This window comes from Helianthus annuus, chromosome 1 (assembly GCF_002127325.2).
Source record: "Helianthus annuus cultivar XRQ/B chromosome 1, HanXRQr2.0-SUNRISE, whole genome shotgun sequence".
Lineage (NCBI taxonomy): Eukaryota > Viridiplantae > Streptophyta > Magnoliopsida > Asterales > Asteraceae > Helianthus > Helianthus annuus.
This window is the reverse complement of record NC_035433.2, coordinates 33,875,047-33,894,528: the sequence shown is the minus strand read 5'-3', so window position 1 is coordinate 33,894,528 and position 19,482 is coordinate 33,875,047.

Here is a 19,482-nt window from a genome sequence, read left to right as displayed (position 1 = left end):
ACCAATAGGATGCACGTAGATTATGGTACATCTTGTCAGCGCCAGGGTGAATTGAGTACCTAGATTTGTGTGCTTCGTTCATGATAAGGTCACGAAGATTGTCATGATCTGGTATCCAAACGCGATCGCAACAATAGAGGAGACCATCAGGTTTTGAAACGAGCTGACTTTCAGATGCTCCACGTATTTCTACAGCCATGGAACCTTCATTGATAGAGGAGTACTGCGCTTCACGAATGCGATTGTGAAGATCGCTCGAGATATGAAAACAACGAATGACATCTACATGAGCCTTACGACTAAGTGCATCGGCCACGACATTCGCCTTACCAGGATGGTAGCGAATCTCGCAGTCGTAGTCGTTGAGTAATTCCACCCAACGTCGCTGTCGCATGTTGAGTTCTTTTTGGTCAAAGATGTGTTGTAGGCTCTTATGGTCAGTGAAAACCACACACTTAGTACCATATAGGTAGTGTCGCCAAATCTTTAACGCAAAAACAACTGCGCCAAGCTCAAGGTCGTGGGTAGTATAATTCTTCTCATGTATTTTGAGTTGACGAGAGGCGTAAGCGATGACTTTGTCTCGTTGCATGAGCACACAACCAAGACCACGATTTGAGGCATCGCAATACACCAAGAAATCATCATTCCCATCAGGAAGAGCGAGAATAGGAGCGTTGCAAAGCAAGTCCTTGAGAGTTTGAAAGGATTCCTCTTGCTCAGGACCCCAAGCAAAAGGTTTCTCTTTTTGAGTCAACGAAGTGAGAGGAACGGCAATTTTTGAAAAATTCGAGATGAATCGACGGTAATAACCCGCCAATCCTAAGAAAGAACGGATTTCAAAAGGAGATTTAGGCGCGGTCCAGTTCTTCACGGCTTCGATTTTTGAAGGGTCGACATGGATTCCTTTTTCGCTAACAACGTGCCCAAGGAATTGAACTTCTTTGATCCAAAACTCGCATTTAGAAAACTTAGCATATAAACATTCAACACGCAAAAGTTCAAGTATAAGACGAAGATGACGCTCGTGATCGGCTCGAGATTTAGAATAAATGAGAATATCATCAATGAAGACGATCACAAAGCGATCCAAGTATGGTTTACAAATACGATTCATGAGATCCATGAACACAGCGGGTGCGTTGGTTAAGCCAAAGGGCATAACCATGAACTCGTAATGTCCACAGCGAGTGCGAAAAGCGGTTTTGGGAACGTCCTCTTCGAGGACTCGAAGTTGGTGATAACCAGAACGAAGATCGATTTTGGAGAAACAGGTAGCGCCTTGAAGTTGATCAAAGAGGTCGTCGATACGCGGGAGAGGATAGCGATTCTTAACGGTGAGTTTGTTGAGCTCACGATAGTCGATACACATGCGGAAAGAACCATCTTTCTTTTTAACGAAGAGCACAGGAGCACCCCAAGGAGAGGTACTTGGACGAATGAAACCTTTATCGAGGAGTTCTTGAAGCTGAGAAGACAATTCTTGCATCTCGGAAGATGCAAGACGATAAGGAGCCTTGGCAACAGGAGTCGCACCAGGTACGAGGTCAATACGAAAATCAACAGATCGAGGAGGAGGAGGACCGGGTAGATCTTCAGGAAAGACGTCAGGGAAATCGCGCACCACTGGAACATCACTTAAACTTTTTCCCTTGCCCTTTTCTTCCACAACGTGGGCTAAAAAGGCAAAGTACTGTTTGCGTAAGTACTTGTTCGCTTGTGTGCAGGACATCAACTTTAGTCCCTTTGAAGGTCGGTCTCCATAAACATGCAAAACGTCTCCGGATGGAAGAGGTAAGCGAACGAATTTCTCGTGACAAGCGATTTCAGCATGATTCTTTTGAAGCCAATCCATGCCTATGATGACGTCGAAACTACCCAATTGCATGGGTATGAGATCAATAGAGAAAGCATGCTCGTTAAGAGTAAGACGACAATCAAGGAGAATGGAATCGACTAAGATGGACTTGCCATTGGCGACTTCAACGGAAAACGACTTAGGTAGCTTAGAGCGTGTGCAATTTAACAATGATTCGAATTCTAAGGACACAAAGCTTTTGTCCGCACCAGTATCAAATAGTATCGAAGCATAAAGATGGTTAACAAGAAACGTACCATTAACGACATCATTGTCGTTGCGTGCTTGATTCGCGTTTAGGTTGAAGGCGCGTCCACGAGGAGGTTGCTGCTGCTCTTGGATCCATTGAGGGCATTGGGGACGAAGATGATTAACATCCCCACATTTGAAACATGCCCTAGGTGGTCTTGCGTTCTGAGGAGCAGGTGGAGCTTGTGGCGCTTGCTGAGCTTGTGGTGCTTGCTGAGCTTGTGGTGCTTGTTGTTGTTGGTATCGACAAAAGGCGGTGTCGTGTCCATAACGGTTACAAATGCCACAACGGCGACACCTAGCATTGACGGGATGATGATAGTTACAAGTGGCACACTTGGGGTGAATCCCAATGTACGACCTTTGGGCGTTATCAGGAGCAACAGGGTTTGGGTTAACAGGTGGCACAATCGCGTTACAAACGGGGTTGGATTGCTTTCGCTTCTTTCCCCTATTGTTATTCGATTGTTGGGTGATTTAATTGGCTGGCTTCGAAGGAACGGGGTTTGCGGCTTGCTTATCGCGAACACGGTTGTTGTTCAAAGACGCGGCCAAACGGTAAATGTCTTCGATGCTATCGAGTTTGGCTGCCTCGATTGTGTCACGCATACTAGGGGGTAAACCATTGATATACTTGCTTTTCTTGCGATCAGGGGTCGAAACAAGGTGAGGGACAATGAAACAGAGTTGTTTGAAACGGGTGGTGTAGGCTAGGTTGTCATCACCAATCTGCTTTAATACCCAAAATTCTTCCTCCAACTTTCGTTGCTCATGCGGAGGACAAAACTCATCCATCATTAGGGCCTTAGTCTCTTCCCATGTCAAAGCATAAGCCAGCTCGTTCGAACGTATGTTTCTTTCATTCGTCCACCACTCGAGAGCTCGGGCTTGGAATACCCCAGTCGCGCTGCGCGTCTTGAGCTCATCGGGGCACTCGCTATTGATGAATGTGACCTCTATGCTGTCAAACCACTCAAGCATGGCGGTCACCCCATCATTGCCAGTGAATGGCTTTGGATTGCACGATGAAAAGTGTTTGAAATTGAACGAGACGGGCTTGCGTGCTTCGACCTTAGAGTCGACGGAAGAGTGAGGAGTTTCAGAGGCTCGAATCTCGGAAATGACCTTTGGAACGACGCGAGCAAATTGATCGGCCATGAAAGCCATCATCTTCTTGGTGGAGCGAGACTTTGACTTCCTAGACGCGTTGGAGTGACGAGAAGACATCTAAGATTCAAAATAACGAAATGAGTGAGACTTGGTCATAATGCTTGTTTTAGAAAAATGAAATTGATCACATAGCATAAAGGGTCATATAGCATAATGTTTCAAGTTGATTAACATAGCATAAAAGTTTAAACGTCTCATATAGCATAATCATGAATTCCACATAGCATAACATGAATAAACGAAAGCATCGTAAATTTAGTTTGTTCACGAGGGATTATTATTGTTTGTGATTGCGATAACGTGCGAAATGTTTAAAACGACATTTCGAAATGAACGAACGTTCTAGTATAAAATCACATATAAATTGAGATACATAAAAGAGAGGCTCAATAAAACATTGGATTGTTTCGGGTAGAGAAACGTCGACTATTCCAAAGTGGGTCGAAAGTTCTTTCGATTTAGAGATATTGTGCTTTGGCCTATAAGTAAGATACTCTCGTCGAGAAGCGATTAACGGTATCTTACCCTTCCGGTTACTACACATCTCTAAATGATCGAAACATTCGGGACTTTGGCGAGAATAAAAATCGAGGAATGGGACTTAATCGACGAGATGCGGGTTTCACCCCTAACTTGACGATTTCGTACCCTAAATGTGGTTGGTACTCGTCGGCCAAAATAAAATTTTGACACTTTAACGAGGGTCCACTAGTGTTGAAATGGAAATTACCATTAAGTTGTGGATGTCACTCCTAGCTTAATGGTGAAATTTCGTGCAAAAATAGATTAAAGGTAGAATGAGAGTCGTTTACCAAATTGTGGGTTTCACGCCTATTTTGGTAAATTTTTCTCGTTGGTGTTACAAGAGTATAAAAATAGCATAAGTGTATTCGTGTTAGCCTTAGGAAAGGCACATAAATTTAATCAAAAGTATAGCTAGGAAGCAGGCATGGTAGAGTACAACAGTTTTAAACAACAAATAAGAGGCAAAATTCCTAGAACTATAGATTAGGGCAAAAGCATGGCAATTTTTCCTAATTCCCTATAGTTATGGCTCTGATACCAATCTGTCACACCCCAACCGATGGCGGAAACATCGGGATGAGACGAAGTGTGTATAGATTGCTAGAGACGTCATAACACTATGTGACAATATTTAATTAAATTCAAATTTCATTGCAATACTAAATTGTCATACAAGATTCAAAAGAAATAACAACAATGTTTCATAGCATAACATAACAAACAAAAGATAGATTTATCTAGGTGTGTATCTAGTCCACCCTAAATCTTGTTTCGTCTTGCATATCATCTCAATAATTAACCTGCAACATGTATTAAAATAGAGTTCAATGCAAAAGCAAAGGCGAGTATACAAGTTTGACTACATAGCATAATAGAATAAAAACTCATATCCAACATGTTACATAATGAATAAATTTACTAGCAATGCAATTTTTGGCGTACAATATGATCAAACCCAAGAATACAACGCATAACAAGCCTAATCCCAAAAGTTTAGCGGGATGGTAAAGTTTAACTTAACAATACCCACAAGAATAACGGGCGGGGCGTCAATCCTATAGCGCTATAATTGTTAAGGTGGGCTAGCAAAGTTAATGAGCATATAACGTTCCAGATCGTTCATAGAGCATACAAGCATAGCAAATATTCACAATAGTTTCATGTCACGTTCATAGATAGAGTATGTTTTGTTTAAGCATAAAAGTTGTTTTGAATAGGTATACATGTTGCATCCCAAAGTGTAAAGGGGAAAAAGGGATCGAGTATACTCACAGTTTACAAGTCGTGACTTGAAGTTCCGAGAGCAAGTTGGTGGATGTATTAGTTTGGAGCACCTTGTCCTTCTACACGGGAAAGCAAAGGTGTGTGAGTTTGGGGAAATCGGAAGATTATAGATTCGGAGTTTAAAATGTATAAAAATAACATAAGTGAAAATAATCATCTTGTACACATAACTCTTGTTCTTGACACTATTAAACTCAAAAGAGTTGGTATGATTTCATGGATTCAACGATCCATTAGAGTCGTAACAAGGGCATGGTCATAGATGATGTAACATATTCTTAACAAGTAACTATTAAGTTATCATCAAGTTTAGTTACTTAGGTATATACATATAGGTTAACTTAGATAGTATAGATTACAAGTCTTAAGATTCAAGCATGAGGTAGGAGATTAATGTCTCCATTTAGGTACCTCTTTGTGACATAGAGTTCATACATGAGGTAGGAAGAACAAGCTTCCATTTAGGCACCTCTATTGTTCACCACTACACTTGTTGTTATAAACAACAAGGAGGGTCATGAACATACAAGTATTAAGGTAATAACAACAACTAATCTATAGAAAAACATCAAGTAATGAGTGGATTCTTATGAAGGATAGCCTAGGCTAAACCAACCATCACACATACATCAAGTTTCACACTTGAACACTACTTGTGGGTAAAACCCTAATTAAAACAGAAAGTTTGTGAGGTTGTAACCTCTGATTTAAGTGTCTCAACCATGTTTTTAAGCTTAACCAACCATAAGAGAGGTTGTAAGCATTAGGACATTGGTATGAGATGTGTTAAACACAAGTTGGATGAAGTTTGCATAAGTTTGTAACAAAACAGATAGTTTTTGGTCAATTTCGGAGCAATTCCAGGTCTGATTTCTCCAAGGAGAAGTCAAGAAATCAAACTCCATGATTAACCAAGCAAATAGGAAGAAGAATCAAGTAATTTGGTTGAGTTTTGAGCAAGTTATGCCTACTTTTGTAAAGAGGTATGAATCTGCCCGAATTTCTGATTTGCAAGAGTTTTGAGAGTAATTTTGGAGAGATTAGAGAGTGTTTGTAAAGTGTTTTGAGCTTGGAAGGGATGTGTATTTATAGGAGAGGGTTTAGGTTAGGTTGTGGTTGAGTAATTAATGTTAAAACATGATTTAAAACTCAAAAACTCACCAAAAACCCGCCCAAAACGAGTCTGTCCGCGCTGGGCTGTGAATCAGGCCGTTTTAACGAGTTGATATATATTTTACTGGGCTGATATTGTTCAATGAGGAGTCCCAGCTCAGCTGGTTAATGCGTGTGTGTGTGAGGGTACAGACCCGGGTTAGATTCCCATGGTCTGCATCCTTTTTTTTTTGTGTCTTATTATTATAATTCCAATTTTTAACAATTGCAATAATAGTCCCTACACTTATACTTTTAGGAATTGCATAATCGGTCCCTGAACTTTATTTAACTATATTTATATAGTTTTAAAAGATTAACTTTGAAGTTTAAACTAACTAAGTTAGTTTATATTTACTAACTTTATAATTTAATGAGACTAACTAGATTATTAATAAAAATACACTTTTAAATAACAAAATTAATTAATTTAATTAATTTAAATGATGACCATAAATATAATGAATAATAGAAAATATTCTTTAAACGATTATTCGTTTCATAAAGCTTTCGTGTTTCGAGATTTAGGATCCGAATCTCGTCATTTTAATAATTTCAATTAGTTTAATGAGTGTCAAGTGTCGATAAATATAGAATCGAGAATCCTTGAATATTATTTCGTTCAAACAAGAATTGTTTATCAATTACACATAAGATGATTACACAAAATAGTTTCGTTCTCATTATGATCAATAGTCTCGAATTACAAACGAAACGAAAGTAGATTACAAAGAGAGTTCATGTGTCTAAATATGGAAGGTACAACACGACTTGCTAAAATAAGAAAGGTTCGAAAATGCGGAGCGTTACACAACATTGGCAATAAAATAATCAAGAAAAATGGAAGTGGGTCACCCCTTGGGGTGACCGTCAAGTGGTGGGGGGGGGGTAAGGGTTGGGTGGTGATGGTTAAGTTATAAACTAGGTGAAATCAAGTGGTTTTAGTTAGTATGTTAAGTATGTTATTTAATATAACGGGTGTTAGGGTGTTCGGGGACCCTAACTGGCTCAGAAAAGTTGAAACAATGTCTTTGGCAATATTTTTATGTTCCGGGTAAAGTCCGGTTGTTCGGTTGGATATCGATCCGTTAAAGTGCTAAGTAAAGCTATACAGTGTCTTTTATGTTATTTTTAGTGACACATTAAATTCCCGACACTTTGGAAAGTGTCTAGGACTATTTTACAAAGTTTTTGCACTTTACTAGTTATGTTAAAAGCGGAATTTTTGTATGTAGTGCAGAATTTTGTAATTAAAGTATGTTTTAGGCACTTCCGATCACTATAACTATCACCTAGTGACACAGTTTTATGATCCTCACCGCCCTACACTCCCTACCAGTGTAGTAATCTATTCCCGGCTCATACTGACCTCAAAACAATGTCTGTCTAGTGCTGGCAATGTCAACATGTTTACTGGGTTATCCGCTCACTGTGCTAACTGTGCTTTCGTGCATCAAGTTTGTCACTAATGTTTTATGTGTAATAAATGAAGTGACAATAATAAAGTATGATGCATGAGTATGTATGTATCAGAAAACAGAAAGCAGTTTACTCGTAATTGTAATCAAGCACAGTAATTAAGCACTAATTAAATATTAATTAATTTGTATGGATACCTGGATTTGTGAGGGTTGTCACATTCTCCCCCCGTTAAGAAAATTTCGTCCCGAAATTTTAAGTTCTGCTTCTAGTTACAGGGGTCTTGAGAAATAAATGGGGGTACTTTTCTTTCATACGATCCTCACGTTCCCAGGTGTATTCTGGACCATGTCTTGCATTCCAACGAACTTTGACGAGTTTAACACTGCTCCTGCGTGTTTTGTTTATCTTCCAATCCGTAACCTCAACTGGTTCCTCCACGAAGTGGAGCGTGTCGTCAATATGAATCTCGTCTGCGGGAATGACAACCGTTTCTTGTGTTGGACTCTTCATCAAGTTTGATACATGGAATGTATCGTGAACACCATTAAGTTCGGCAGGTAAGTCCAACTTGTATGCTACTAATCCAATTCTCTCCAGAATCTTGAATGGACCAATATAGCGCGGATTCAACTTTCCACGCTTTCCGAAGCGTGCCACACCCTTCCAGGGTGATACCTTCAACAATACCATGTCTCCTACCTCAAACTCCAGAGGTTTCCTTCTTCGGTCCGCATAACACTTTTGTCTATCGCGAGCCGCCTTGATGCATTCTCGGATCTGTGCAATCTTGTCTGTGGTTTCCTAGACCACTTCTGGACCAACTAATTGTCTATCACCTACGTCAGACCAACAAATCGGTGATCGACACTTGCGTCCATAAAGAGCTTCGAACGGTGCAGCTTGAATACTTGCGTGATAACTGTTGTTGTATGAAAATTCGACCAATGGCAGGTGAGTATCCCAACTTTCACCTAAATCCATAACGCAAGCTCGCAGCATATCTTCTAATGTCTGAATCGTCCGTTCGCTCTATCCATCAGTTTGCGGGTGAAAAGCTGTACTCAGGTTCAACGAGGATCCGAATGCTTCTTGGAAGGACTGCCAAATCCTTGACACAAACCTTCCGTCTCTATCAGAGATGATCGAGAGAGGCACTCCATGATGTGCAATGATCTCTCTCATGTATATCTCGGCCAACTTGCTCGTGTTATCTTTTTCTCTGATTGGCAGGAAATGTGCAGATTTCGTTAACCGTCTACTATTACCCAAATAGTATTATGACCTTTGGGTGTTCTTGGCAACTTTGTTATGAAATCCATTGAAATTTGTTCCCATTTCCATTTGGGTATTTTAGGTTGTTGCAGAAGTCCTGAAGGCTTCTGGTATTCAGCTTTTACCTTGGCGCACGATAAACACTTGCTAACATAAACTGCTACATCGCCTTTCATCCTAGGCCACCAATAGAAGTCCTTATGATCTTGGTACATTTTATCCGCTCCGGGATGGATAGAATACCGTGACCTGTGAGCTTCATCGAAAATAACCTTTCTCAAACCACCAAACAGAGTAACCCAAATCCGTTTCATGAAACATAACGTTCCTTCCTCGTTTGGTACCAATTGCTTCTCCATTCCACGGAGATATTCCTCTTCAATGTTCCTTTCTTTAAGAGCTTCTTTCTGCGCGGCGCGAATGTGCAATGAAAGATCTGTCTGGATAATCATCTCTAGAGCCCTAACCCATATGGGCTTGATCCTTTCCTTTCGACTTAGGGCATCGGCGACCACATTCGCCTTCCCTGGATGATACTTGAACTCACAGTCGTAGTCGTTCAATAATTCCACCCAGCGTCTTTGTCTCATGTTTAGCTCCTTCTGGTCGAATATGTGTTGCAGACTCTTATGATCCGTGAAGATTGTACACTTCGTACCATATAAATAATGTCTCCAAATTTTCAACGCAAATACCACTGCGCCTAACTCCAAATCGTGCGTGGTGTAATTCTTCTCATGAACCTTCAGTTGGCGTGATGCGTAAGCTATGACCTTCTGGCGCTGCATTAACACGCAACCCAAACCTTGACGCGAGGCGTCACAGTATACCACAAAATCCTCAGTTCCTTCGGGTAGCGACAAGATCGGTGCATTACAAAGCTTGTCTTTTAATAACTGAAATGCTTCTTCTTGTTTGATTCCCCAATCAAACTTCTTATCCTTCTGCGTGAGGAAGGTCAATGGTTGAGCGATTTTTGAGAAATCCTCAATGAACCTTCGATAATAAACAGCCAAGCCTAAGAATTATCGAATTTTGGTTGGCGTCTTTGGAGTCTCCCAATTCTTGATTGCTTCGATCTTTGTGGGATCCACGTGGATTCCATCAACATTCACTACATGTCCAAGGAATTGGACTTCGCGTAACCAAAACTCGCACTTCGAGAACTTGGCATACAACTTTTCCTTTTTCAGTAGTTCCAAGATAGCTCTAAAATGCTGTTCGTGCTCATCCTTCGTCTTCGAATAGATCAAGATATCGTCTGTGAACACAATCATAAACTTGTCGAGGTACGGTTTGCAGACTCTGTTCATCAAATCCATAAAGACAGCTGGCGCATTTGTCAACCCAAAAGGCATAACCAGGAACTCGTAATGTCCATATCGAGTTCTAAAAGCAGTCTTGGGAATACTTTCCTCTTGTATTCTCAGCTGATGATAACCTGATCGCAAATCGATCTTCGAGTAGTAGCTTGAACCTTGAAGCTGATCGAATAGGTCATCAATCCTTGGCAGGGGATATCTATTCTTGATCGTCAACTTGTTCAACTCTCGGTAGTCAATACACATGCGGAAACTACCGTCTTTCTTCTTGACAAACAGAACTGGAGCTCCCCAAGGCGAGAAGCTTGGTCTGATAAATCCTTTGTCTAGCAACTCTTGAAGTTGTGTCGACAACTCCTGCATCTCTGAAGGTGCAAGTCGATAAGGTGCCTTAGCCACAGGCCCAGCACCTGGAACTAAGTCAATGTGGAACTCCACTTACCTTTGGGGTGGCAATCCTGGCAAGTCTTCTGGAAAGACTTCAGGATATTCCTTTACTACAGGGATGTCTTCGATCTTCGGCTTAGCAGCTTCCTTATCCACAATGTGTGCCAAGAAGGCAACACATCCCTTCTTTAAACACCTTCTAGCTTTCAGACAGCTGAGGATTCTCAGAGGCGTATCGTGCTTCTCTCCGTGAACCACGATCGTTTCTCCATCTTCTGTTGGGATGCGAATGATCTTCTCGTGACAAACAATCTCAGCCTTGTTGCTTGACAACCAATCCATCCTTACTACCACGTCAAAGCTTCCCAACTTGACTGGTAGTAGATCCAAAGTGAACTCGCGTTCTCCCAGCTCAATTACACAACCTTTGACAACTTCATTGGCTTCAACTAGCTTTCCATTAGCCAGTTCAATTGAGTACGGAATATCTAATTTACTAGCAGCTAACCCAAGCATACTCTTAAATTCTAACGACACAAAGCTATAGTCGGCACCAGTATCAAACAGAACAGATGCAAAACGTTGATTTATAGGGAACGTACCAGTGACAATGTTGGGATCCTGGCGCGCTTCCCTCGCTCCAATGTTAAACTCTCTTCCACGGGCTTGATTCAGCTTTGGGCATTCCTTCTTGAAGTGCCCAACCTCTCCACAATTAAAATAGCCCGGTCCGTGACCTTTACCACCTCCGTTTCCAGCTTGAGTGTTGTTTTGGTTGCGATTACCATTACCAGCTTGATTTGCATTGTTTCCACGGTTTCCATTTCCGCGCCGTTTCCTCCCTGCTGGCGGTTTACATTACCATTCCCAAACTCTCGATTACCAGTACGCCCTGCACTAGTTCCGGCCCAACACGTATCCTTTGTGTGGCCGTTCCTTCCGCATGATTCACACTTCCTCAATCTGCATTGGCCATGATGATGGCGCTGGCATGTATTGCACTTGGGCATAGTACCCATATAACCCTTCCCTTTATTTTCAACATCGGTTGCAGCTTTTGCCGGTGTGCTTGATTCACCTTTCTTGTTCACGTTGCTTGTACCCTGCTTGAAGTTCGAAAATTTCCTTTTATTTTCACTAGACGACTCCACGTGAGTCTCTTTCTTCTTCGGTTCAACATTCGAAAACTTGTTCAAGCGAATGGCCTCCTCAGTAAAGCCACACTGAGATCAATGGCTTTTGTGATGGTTGCTGGCTTGGAAGTAGTAACCATACTCATGATCTGAGGTGCCAATCCCCAGATAAAGCCCTCGATACGTTTGAACTCCGGTGTAACCATGTATGGCACTACATGGGACAAATCATGGAATCTCTGAACATACTCTGCGATCTTGGGACCTTCCATCTTTAAGTGCCAGAATTCAGTCTCCAGCTTCTGAATTTCAGCACGTGAGCAGTACTTCCTTCTCATGAGCTCCTTCAGCTCATTCCATGACATCGCATAAGCAACAGCTTCACCAAGGGTTTGCACTTGCAAATTCCACCAAGATAGGGCTCCATCCAGAAATAGCCCTGAGATGTAGGCCACTTGTTGCTCGGGAGCACACTTGCTCATTCTAAGAACAGACTCAGTCTTCTCCGCCCATCTTACAAACGCAACAGCACCTCCTGTGCCGTCGAAATTCACGGGCTTGCAATCGAGAAATTGCTTGTAAGTGCACCCTGCACATACGTTAGGATTTACAAATGGTATTAGCGAACATGCTAAGAATATCCAAATGTATCATGGTATATCTCAAACGACTTAACATTACCATTAGGTGGATTGTTATTGTCGTGATTCTGAGAGATATTTCCACTTGTTTCTGCATGCGAAGTAGCGTATTGCGCAATAGCAGCGGCAATGATTCCTTGAAGTTCTGCCTCATTAGTGGGCATGCGCGGATCACGTCTTGGTGGCATCTTCTAAAAGATGTTTCACGTTGGTCAGGTCATAGTAAGTAAATAGTATACGTACGCAACAACAATATCAAACATATAACATCTCATGTTATAAATAGATCAAGCACATAACACCACATGTTATAGAATATAAACAATCAATCCAACATCACATATAATGAGAATACTGCGATTGCGCTATCATAAATCAAGACCACAGTATAATGTTTACAAGTTTTGTGACTGTATCATACATCAAAAGTGACTAAGGACCACATCGTCCTTGTCTGATCTGTCTAATCAACTACAACAACAATCAAGAACTAACATCAAAAGTAATGTCATCAAAATGCGGTCTTCCAAAAAGCTATGTAATCTGCACAACCGCGGTCCTCTCACCAAAAGTCTACCTGCGTTGAATCAAAATGCCTATGCTGATGGCGGAGGAGGAGGATGAGGAAAATGAGAGTAATACAGACGACGCATATGTAATGTTGGTGCACGAAATGTCTGCTGACTACGTCTTATTAAGTCTTGTGTCTAGATAGGTTAAACGGGTGCATAAACGTGATTAAATTAGAGTTTGTATAGGTTTTAAGTATCCTGGCCGTTTGAAATAGTCCTGGCCATTTGAAAGGATGCTTGGCCATTTGAACTCTGGTCGTTTGAAGCATGTCCGTTTGAACATGTTCAAACAGACAGCCTGGATCTATAAATAGCTAGTTTAGTTCAAACGGTCAGTAGTAGATGTGTGTGCTTGTGAGTCGAGGTGCTGCCGGATTTGTATCAGAATCATTGTAAAGACTTGCAATCAGTAATAGAAAGAGAAATTGGAAGGAACAAGCTGTTTTGACTTAGTTTACTTTGATTCCGCCTTAGTAAACTGAGATGAACTACTTCTACTGACGTTTAAGGTCATCGGAACGGTCCAACAAGTGGTATCAGAGCTCAGGACGAGGAGTTCATACCAAATACAGCTTGAAATCGCCGGATTATCTCACTTCTACCTTTCTTTTCTGATTTTGAATAGTTGTCACAGTTAAAATGGCTTGAAACGTTCACATATCAAACGAAATTCACTATTAACTAATCCTTGACAATTTGGAACTAAAATTCGACCTAAAACTTACCGAAATAATCATGTCCATTTGAAACTGTTCGTGAAAAGTGACGTCATCCGTTTGAAAAGGCATAGTCCGTTTGAACCTATCGTTTGGAAACAAGTCCAATCGTTTGAAATTGACTTCCAATCGTTTGAAAAGAGATTCTGTCGTTTGAAAATAGTTACTGATCGTTTGAAAATAGTTACTGATCGTTTGAAAGTGATCGTTTGAAAAACTATCGTTTGAATCGTGGCCGTTTGAGTCCATTCCGTTTGAAGGTGGTCGTTTGACTATCTGTCGTTTGAAACTATTGTTATTTCAAACGGAACAGTCCATTCCGTTTGAAAGTAACTAGTCCGTTTGAAACCACATCGTTTGAACCATTCCGTTTGAACAGTTCCGTTTGAATCTGATATTTTCAAAAATCAAAATTTTTCTAAGTGTTGTCTGATTTTACAGGTACATTCACGATGGATGATATTTTCTTGAATCCGTTTAGCGACATGTATGCTTTCACGGGTAGTTCAGGAAACAACGATACTTCTTCAAGCAATGCAAACAAGAGTCCACCGAAAGAAAGAAAGAAGGAAGCTTGGGAGTCAGAAAGCACATTTGGAACATTTAACAAACCTCCTAAGCTGATGGCTATAGAAGATTACAGCAGGTGGGCAACAAAGTTTGAAGACTGGTTGATGGCATTCGCTTTTCCTAGCTGGAAAAGTATGAAGAATGGTTATGCCGAGGGAAAGAAGAATGGTGAAGCATTGAGATCGGCTGAAGAGATTGAGAGTTTTGTGGCCGAGCAAAAGTGTGTGGCATTATTGTTTCAGTCGGTGCGGGAAGACATCATTTCACTGATAGATTACTCCAATGCTAAAGATTTGTGGGATAAACTCGGAAAGAAGTGTCTTGGAAGCAAAGAGATTATAAAGAACAAACGAAAGCTTCTTAGAAAAGAATTTGATCTTTTTGGTTGTCTAAAGAATGAATCGGTGTGTAAAATGATAGAGAAGTTCGGTCATCTGAAACTAGAATTAGCAAGACATGAAATCAAGTTTTCTGATGAAGAACTAGTTGACAAACTGTTCGATTCATTACCAGATGAGGTTGATTGGAGATATTATGCTCTTATGTTGAAGAACACTATTGCTCCTAAAGATTTGACTCCTGATTTGGTGATTGAGAGACTTGAAAGTCACGAGCTGGAACTGAAGAAAACTTACAAAGTCAATCACTCGTCTTCTCAGCAGAATTTGGATCTCTATTATCCAAAAAGCATGATGCCAAAAGCAACTTCTCCAAAGACTGCATTTTCAGCTGAGAATGTATCTTCAGCAAGCAAAGAAAGTCAAAGCAGTCCAAGCAGCGGAAGTCACAGTGGTTTTCACAGTGGATCTACGTCTTCTGCAAATCGTTCTGATGCGAAGTTTTCTTGCAATATCGCGATAGATTTGAAAAACGCACAGAATTTTGATGAGGAGTCGGCTAAGCAACAAATGGTCTTTTTGGCGTCGGTGTTGGAATCCTACGAAGGGTTGGTGGCTGGTAAGATCGGGAATACAAATCTGACGAAAGAAGATTATGATCAGATAGACCCCGAAGAAATGGAGCTTATCGACATTCGTTGGGCGATGGCAAGTGCTGTTCGACGTGCTCAGCGTTTCATGGAAATTACCGGGAGAAAGACGATCGGTGGTCCGTCTACAAAGTTGGGATTCGACAAATCCAAGGTGACATGCTTTAAGTGTAAGCAGAAGGGTCACTTCAAGCGGGAATGCAGAAACGCATACGCTGATGAGTCAGAAAATCCGTTTAGAGACGATTATTACAAAAAGGCAATCTACCATCAGAATAAATCTGAGCCGCCTAGATTGAAGTAGTCTGAAGATAACAGAGACAAATCAAGGGCTCTGGCTGTGATTTACGATGATGAGGGGTACGATTGGAGTAAGGAAGTTCTACCGGAAGAAGATGCGGTGGGTTACGCATTCATGGCAAGTAACGATGAACCGATTCCGTGGAAAGATGATCGTACTGAAGAGCAGAAGTATAAATATCGGAAGATGATTGCTGAAAACAAGATTATCAGACTTTCTGGTATTTTTCTGGAAGCTAGAAGAGCAAATAGATGGGATCCAGACAGAGAATGCTACCTTGATAGGTATGGCAACATCGCGATTGATGACAAAACGCTAGATATCGAAGCCATCATCAAGGAGTACAAAGAAGAAGATGAATACTGGCAGCACAAGTGGTGGGGAACGCCAACTGAGAAGATGATTGAAGAAGAGAAAGAAAAAGAGAGAAAGGAGAAGGAAGAGAAAGAGATGAAAGAAAAAGAAGAGATTGAGAAAGCAAAGCAGATTGATACTGGCTTAATTGATACTACGCAGGAGTTGACGGCAGAGAACCTGGGAAAGATGGCTGACAAAGTGCTGGCCGCGAAAGCACTTGAGGTAGACTCTAATTCTGTGACTGAGTCAAAGGGCCAGGTCAGTCCAAATGTGTCAACAAATGCGTCAGGTAACAAGATTGATGGAAATGCTGACTGCAAAAATTGCACCAAACAATGCAATTTTTGTAGCACTGTCACGTATCTTAACAATGAGAAAATCAAGAATCTGACAACAAAAGTTAAAAGTGTTGAGGATCAGATTCTCGGTCGTGACAAAACTGTAAAAGCTTCAACCGAACGGATTAAAGAATTAACGGCTCAAATTGAACTTGATAAAACTGAACGTGAGAAAATAAAGTGTGAAAATGAAAAGTTAATTTTTGAACACCGTCAGATTTCAGAAAAGTTTGAAAAAACTTAAGACTATTGTGAAAGATAGTGATGATCGCAATGGCAAAACATTTAAAGAAAATGAACATCTAAGAGCTGTGGTGAGAATAAAAGAAGAATCAATTAACAATCAACTAGATGAAATTGCTAAACTGAAACTTAAAGTTCAAGAAGCTGAAATTGAAAATGAAAGAATTCAGTTGAAGTTAAATAGCTATAGCTCAGCAAGCTTTGTTTTGCAGCATATTGTTCCTAACCTATAGGGAAAAACAAAAGCTGGCGAGGATGTGTTTTCTGATGGAACGGGTGTAGGGTTTCACAAAGTTCCACCGCCAATTTTAGACAACTACACGAAAAAGCAGTCTAGTTTGGTGGAAATTGAGGAAGAAAGTGATGTTAAACTTCCTGAGAACATTGATGTCATGTTCACGTCTTCCAATGACGAGGATGTCCAAAATGATGTGGTGAAAAGTGTGATAGACAAAGTGCTTAAACCGGATTGTGACACTTCTGAGGAGGATGGGTGTTTCTTGGATAAATATATTCCGAAACAAAAGTCCAAGAACAACTTAAAGGATGAGCCTGGTCTTGTCATGTACAAGATGTCAGGATCGGATAAGTTGTTTTCGGATTCTGAGTTTCCGATAGAGAATGTAAACTTGAACAAATTGACAAATGTTTTCAAACTTGTTGAAGTCGAGTTGTCAGCAGTGAATAATCTGAGTCGAAAGAAAGATAGGGTTTACAACAAGAAATCTGTTTATCCACCACGTTTTTACAATAACAACAGAAATAACTGGTCGGGTGGTTATCAGGGGGGTAAACCATATCAGAAAAGAAATGTTCCAAACAAGAGGTTTGTCGAGAAGAAAAAGTTTGTGAACAGTTCGAGTTCACTAGCTGATGAAGAGAAAGAAATTTTTTCAAAATCAAACAAAGAATTTTTTGAGAAGAGAGCGTCACAGGCTCAGTCTGAAGGCACGAGTCGGGTAGCTGATACTCGTACTTGTTTTAGGTGTGATCAAGTTGGTCACATTGCACGAAAGTGTACTTATGTGAAGCCTAAGACTGAAGCTGTGAAAGTTCAACAGAAGAAGGTTGATATGAAGGGTAAAACACCGATGTTTGTTGAGAAAAAGAATGTTAAAATTGATAACATCAAAGTGAAAGATGAACCCGTAAAGAAGTTGGTAACTAAAAATGACACAGTTTACAAACGGGTTGCATCAACTCAACAGGTGTGGAAACCTAAAATTGAATCAAAAGTTGAGAAGAAAGTTTCAACTTCTGAGGTGAAGAAGGCTGAAGAATCAATTACAGTTGATTATGATGCAAATTTTCCACCTCTCAAGGCTGAAAATTTCAAAATTCAAATTGCGAGAGTCAAGGTTACACCTAAGGCTGATGAAGCCTGGGTGGACACCATGTTTGATTAAGCAGTTTGAATTGCCAGAGCTTCCTGGATCGCGAAGCATGAATCGGCATCTTTCTTGAAGTTGTTTAAATGATGATTTTTATGTGCAGGATCTTCCAAAACTTGTATCCAGGTGGATAATGGATAGTGGAGCGTCAAGGCATATGACAGGGAAGACCGCACTGCTGTATGATGTGAATAACATTAACGGTTGTTATGTGGGTTTTGCGGGTAATCAAGGAGGAAGGATCATAGGTGAAGGAACGTTGTCAAATGGCGTTATAACGTTTGAGAGAGTTAACTACATCGCTGAGCTGGAGAACAACCTCCTAAGTATCTCCCAGATCTGTGACAGGATGTATACTACTCATTTCACCGACAAAGAATGTTTGATCTTGAAACCGGGATTTGTGATACCTGAAGAGTGGATCATCATGAGGGCACCAAGAGTCAACGATCTGTACGTGTTGGACATGAGCGTTGCTACTACAACCACGGGTCAGGCTCATTGTTTTGTGTCCAGAGCAACGGAAAAAGAATCACGGTTATGGCACCAAAAGATGGGGCATATTCACCTAAGGAAAATGAATCACTTGGTGCATAACGATTTGGTCACAGGAGTGCATGTCAAAGGTTTTCATCTGGAAGGGGAGTGCATAAGTTGTGTCAAAGGCAAACAGAAGAAAAAGTCACACCCTACAAAGCATTTTAATTCAGTTTCAAGACCATTGGAACGACTTCACATGGATTTGTTTGGTCCAGTGAATGTCAAGAGTATAACAGGAGATTCCTACTGTTTGGTCGTGACTGATGATTATTCCAGATTTTCTTGGTTTATGTTTTTGAAATCCAAAGACGAAACATTTGACAGCCTGATAGCGTTGTTTAAAAGAATTGAGAATCTGTACCAGAGGCCTATCTGTAGAATTCGCAGTGATAATGGTACTGAATTCAAAAACAGTAAGATGGAAGAATTTTGTGATGAACAAGGTATACTACATGAGTTTAGTGCTCCGTACACTCCGCAGCAGAATGGAGTTGCAGAACGCAAAAACCGGACGCTAATCGAGATAGCCATAACGATGCTTGCAGATTCTAAGTTACCAATTAATTTCTGGGCTGAAGCTGTTTCTGCTGCATGCTATACTCTCAACAGAGTTCTTACTGTGAAGAAGTTCAACAAGACGTGTTTTGAGCTACTCAATAAACGCAAGCCGAATTTGAAGTATCTAGAACCGTTTGGGTCACCCTGTACGGTGATAGAGCCTAATGGCAAGTTTGGTTCAAAGAGCATTGAGGGAATCTTTGTTGGATATTCAAGTCCTACACGGCGTGTCTTTGTTCCAAGCGAGAAGCGGATTATTGATGCAGCGAATGTTGAATGTCAGGGGTACACTATGCCGCCACAGAATCCTGGTGATTCATGGCGATATCATTATGACAAACTTTGGGATTCATTTGACATGAGGGAAGAATCTGAGGAAGAAGAAGATTTCTTTGATGAGCTGGATATTTTGCGAGAGTATGAGTCGCATCTCAGGTTCCCAGCAGAGTATTCTAGAAGACCTCGGGAAACTTCAAATGACGATGAAGCAGGT